Here is a 5,900-nt window from a genome sequence, read left to right as displayed (position 1 = left end):
CGTGCACAGCAAGGGCAATTAAAGCCTCTGATGGTGCATTTTTAACAACCGAGAAGGATATCTTCCACAGATGGAGGGAATACTTTGAGAGCCTTCTTAACCCGGGTGGCCCAGCAGTTGTGAACATCCAAGAGGTGCAGATCGGGGCAATGACTAGTCTCACAGCAGAAGAGGTCCATTTAGCAATAAAATCGCTAAAATCGGGCAAGGCTGCTGACGATGATGAAACTCGGCCAGAAATGCTAAAAGCCTTAAATCGAGACGGTGTTCTCTGGTTGACTCGAGTGTGTCAGGCTGCTTGGATATCTGGGCGAGCACCAAAGCAATGGCAGACAGGCATAATAATACCAGTTTTTAAGAAGGAAGACCAGAAGGATTGTAGTAACTATCGTGGCATCTCTCTGCTCGGCCTGCCTGGAAAAATGCATGCTAAGTGCTTGGAAAGACGGTGCAGGAGCATAGTTGAGTCAAAGTTCCAGGAAGAACAATGTGGCTTTCGTCCTGGTAGAAGCACAACTGACCAAAAACTTCACTTTAAGGCAAGTCTTTGAGAAATCTTGGGAATATGCCAAGAATGTCTACACATGTTTTGTGGACTTGGAGAAGGCATATGACCGGGTTCCTCGGGATAAACTTTGGCAAGTAGTACAGGAGTATGGAGTGGATGGTAACTATTAGCTATCATCAAGTCCCTGTATGAATGCCCAGAGTTTTGTGTCAGGGTAAACAGCACAAAGTCTGAACCTTTCACAGTCTCCGTTGGCCTCTGCCAAAGGTGTGTTCTGTCACCCCTCGTTTTCATAATATTTATGGACCGGATTGTTAGACACAGCCGAGGCAGTGAGTGTATCAGAATTGGAAAATGTAGCATTGGACGTCTGCTTTTTGCAGATGAGATAGTTCTGCTTAGCTTTCCACAGATGACCTCCAGCGGACCCTGGATAGGCTTGTAGCTGTTTGTGGAGACGCCGGAATGAAGATCAGTGTGGCCAAAACTGAAACATTTGTGGTCTCAAGACAATGATCCCAGTGCACTCTAAATGTAAGTGGAGTCCCAATGAGGCAGGTGGAGAAGTTTAAATACCTTGGGTCCATATTCACGAATGATGGAAAATGGGATGTAGAGCTAGATACTCGAATTGGCTTAGCAAGCTCAATATTGCAGTAGTTTGGCAGTTCGGTAGTATTGAAGCAGGAGTTAAGCCAGAAGGCAAAGTTCGCAGTCTTCAATACAGTCTATGACCCCATCCTCACCTATGGTCATGAGACTTCGGTAATGCCCGAAAGAATGCGGACACGAATCCAAGCGGCTGAAATGAGGTTCTTTCGAGGGATTGCGGGGCTGACAAAACTCGACAGAGTCAGAAGCTCTGCAATTCGGGAAACCCTCAATACTCAACCGCTGCTTCTCCATGTTGAGAGATTACAGTTACGTTGGTACAGGCACCTGGTCAGAATGCCACAAGAGAGGCTCCCTCAGCAGGTCCTCTTTGCCAAGCCAGAGGGTGGGAGGCCACGTGGAAGGCCAAGGACCCGCTGGATAGATTACATCCAGAACCTTGGGTGGACACGTTTGGGAATCCCACCAGAACACCTGAGCTTGGTCGAAGAGGATCGTGACCATTGGAAGTTCCTCTTGCAGCTTTTTCCCCCACAACCCAATTAGGAAGAGTGGGCCTTGAAGATGTATGTATGTATGTATGTATGAATAAGCACTGCAGATTTGGCTATTAAGTTCAGTAAAGATTTAAGCACATATCAGCTCAGTTGTGAAATTCAAAGCTTTAAGTTCATCGATTGAGGTAATCGATGAGCCAAGTGGATATATTTTGACTTTATGGGAGCACCAATTTTCTGGCTTAGTTGATTTACCGTGTCTTTTAAATGCTTAGGAACAATTTTCTGGGAGATCATTTTTATGTTGTGTTGTTGGTTTAAGAGTTACTGCTACTACTACTAGTAATAATAATAATAATAATAATAATAATAATAATAATAATAACAATAATAATAAATCATTTGTGGCTTTCCACTTCTTCAGTTAGTTGGAAATTGTTGACTTGCTAAGGCTTAAGCTTGTGAAATAGAAATATTCTTCACCCTGATGTCTAACCATTATCTCCCGTCTGCCTTTCAAATGCGAACTTTTTTCCATGCACTCAGCATTCGGCATACAAGGTCAAACTTAATTCGGTGAGAACCAATGATTGCCTTCATAGGCCACATGATTTGTATATTCTATTATAGCACAATTTTTCTGCAAATCGCCTGGCTATCCCGTTGCTGCAGCTTGCATGATCATATTGACATTCATACGGTATACGCAAAAGCAATTGTTTTAATTCAGTTACAATATAGAAAGTGACGTCACGGATGATGCAACAATACGGCGGTTGCATGAATACTATAAAAACTCGACACATTAGTAGAAACATTTCAGATGTGATCGCAATATGCCGAATATTTCTTTAGAAATCGTTGTGATATATGCTGTGACATCTCCAAGGTGAATGAAAGTCATTTGGCTTAGAAATAGGGAAAATGCAGGACTGAAACCAATTATCTGTATTGGTTATTCATGATGCGCAGTGTAATAACTACCTGAAAATTAGCGCGACTTCAGGTTCACGCAAATATATCTAAATATACAATGAAGATGCGTAGGCGAGGTAAGAAAGTTACTATATTTAGAAGTATGAGTAAGGTGAGAAGTGGCCATATTTGGTTCTCATATATATATGACTGTGTCTTCATGCCGACATTATCGTATAGTAGCTGGTATGTAAGCGAACAGGAAGCAATGTACTTTGCGAGGATGAGGCAGAGGGGGAAAAATGTTTGGTCGTTTTCCTTTTGTTACGACGTGGGTGGTGAGTGGATGGAGAAAGGAACTAATGAAGATGCTGAGTAACACTGTGCGGCAGTTTTTGCTGTATGCCAATCATGTAATAAGCAATGCTAATTGGGGACTGCATTTTAGGGAGATTGGTAAGTGCACTAATACCAGCATGCCCTTAAGTTGATGGATTAAACTTCCATCAACAGCTAATTAAGAAGCCTGGTATAAATAGAACAGAATGGGCATGTTCGGTAGCGGAGGGAATGGGAGGGATTAATAATATCGCTCCAGCGGATATGCTTAACAATATCGTGTGTTTCACGATACTGTTAAGAATATCCGCTGATATTCTTATTCAGGAAGAGTGAAACAGAAGTGAAACACACGATATTGTTTCAATAATTCCTTATTGAAACAATATCGTATGTTTCAATAAGGAATTACAGGCCCCTCACATCGGATCCTACCGGTAGTCAATTGAAAAGACTTAATCCTCTTATTGATGATGTGTCTACATGGGACGAAGATCAAAAGAAAAAATTAAAAAAAAAAAAAAAAAAAACCTTTGGTCGTCCACCTAGATTGTATGGTACTCCAAAAATTCATAAAACAGGTATTCCATTAAAACCAGTTGTAGGCTGTATAGTTTGTCCCACTTCTAAAATTTGAAAATTTTTTATCAAATTTACCCATTCAACTAGTAGAACTGCTATTTATATAAAAAATACTTGGATTTCAAAAATAAAATTTCATCTTCATTTGAACGCTTCGGATATGATGATTAGTTTAGATGCTCATACTTTAATAATGTTCCTTTATCTGACACCATTGAATTACTAAAATAAGAATTCCCTTCAGACATTCTTAAAATACTTGATTTCGTAATACTTTTCTGGTTATATTATTCTTTTAAAAATAATTTATATCAACAAATCGAAGGAACAGCAATGGGCAATCCTCTTCCTCCTGATATCACCAACTTCTTTATGTAGCACTTTGAAAAACGTATTTTTGATATTTCACCTATACCTACTCATTGGTTCAAATATATGTAGATGTGGGTTGTCCATCGGGAATGGTGTTTATGAATTACAACAGTTTCTCTCGAAATTAAATGAACTTCTTCTAATGATCAAAATCACCCTAGAGGAAGAAGTAAATATACAGTTAGCCTTTTTAGATCTTTTAATTTTTCCCCAACCTGATAGCAGCCTACGCTTCTCTGTTTTTAGGAAGAAGACTCATACATATAGGCCATTATTTTTAGGAAGAAGACTCATACATACATACATATAGGCCATTATATCCATGCTGAATCTCATCACTATCCCAGTCAAAAGGCTGGAACTATTAAAACACTGGTTTGTCGGACCCACTCCTTATGTTCTTCAGATGAGTTATTACAAAAAGAATTACAACATAATTTTCAACGCTTTTATCTAATGGTTATAAGAATTCGGTCATCAAAAGAGCTTTTAGCAGTTCTGGTAGCTCTACCTCTTCAAATAATACAGAATAAATAATTTGTATTTCTATTCCTTGTGTTAAAGGCATCAGTGAACGCATAGCAAAAGTTTTAAAACGCTAAATATTTTTGTTGCCTTTTGCTCAATTGGAAAAATCTCCACCTTTCTCACTTCTCCAAAGGACAAGCTTCCAAGTTTCAATCATATAGGTATCTACTAGATTCCTTGCTCTTATGGGTTATCTTATTTAGGGCAAAAAGGAAGAGCTGCTTTTATTCAGCTAAAAGAAAACACAAGCCTTATATTGAATACCTTGAACCTGAACAGTCTGGACTTGCAGAGCATGCCCTCAATACTAGACATAACGTTCAAGAGAACAAACAACAGTCCTTCGCAAAACTCGGATCCTCATGAAAACGAATTTATAAAGAAACGTGAAATTTTACTTCACTCTCCTAACTTAAATAGATCCGGTGATATATATATATATAGAAAGTTTTTTACCTTGGGTATAAATATTTAAAATAGCTTCGTATTTTTAACATATTTAAGGTTAAATATTAAGAATTGTGACCAGAGCTTATTCTACCTTTACACGAGTTGCCTAGACTTGTACTACGTGCAGGTTCACCCAGACTCGCACTACTTGCAGGTGAAAACTTGACTTGTCTGTTTGCTTACTTGGAAAATGGAGTAAAAATCCAGGTTTATATTTAAAATAGCTTGGTATCTTTAACATATATACTGTATATATATATATTTTTTTTTTAATTTAATTTAATTAATTACTTTTTATATTTTTATTCTTTTTTATTTTATTTTTAATTTATTTAATTCTTTTTTTATCTTATTTTAATTTATTTAATTCTTTTTTTATCTTATTTTAATTTATTTTATTATTTTTTAATAAGTTAGGAAATTTAATGACCTTTTTTAGTTATCTTACATTAGCTACTTAGGGGCACCTTTCGGAATTGTCAGTTATTGTTCTGTCAGCTTTGTACAGAAGATGCCTGTGATACTCAGGCGATAATTATATTAATAATATTTTACGGGAGTTAATTCCGGTATTATAATTATTTAAAAAATTAACAATATCGCATTATTAACAGCAATACCATATTGGTAAGAATCGTTATATGAAATATTAAAAATAGCATAAGTTCGATTCTAGTCGCTGACTAAAGAAACTTTTCCTTAAGCCTTTCTTCCCTACTAGTACTAGTGGTCATTATCTGACATTGGCAAGCTGTTTTTTTCTGCCGGAAACTTTGGTTTTTCGTCCCGTAAACTCAAGATAATCGATCATAAAACCCACACTATTTCAGACAATAAATATAGTGTGAAAATTAGGGACCACGAAATGGTGGCACTAGTCATCTTTATCTTTTCGCCGGGGTGCCTTGTATGATTAATAATATTCTTGTGCCAGGTATCACTGAGTGGCTATCGATGAAGATTAAACTGGCTTCTGGTCTCCAAAAGTTAGGGCTAAACGACCTCGCTTATTCCGTTAGTGGATTATATTTATTTTTAATTTTAGATTGTTGGAAAGGTTTATTAGAAATTATTATAAAAGGATAAAAGGAAAAATT

The sequence above is a fragment of the Typopeltis vanoorti genome, chromosome 11, assembly GCF_054136105.1.
Source record: "Typopeltis vanoorti isolate ZY-2024b chromosome 11, IOZ_Tvanoo_1.0, whole genome shotgun sequence".
In the NCBI taxonomy this organism is placed as follows: Eukaryota; Metazoa; Arthropoda; class Arachnida; order Uropygi; family Thelyphonidae; genus Typopeltis; species Typopeltis vanoorti.
Note: the sequence above shows the minus strand (reverse complement) of the source record.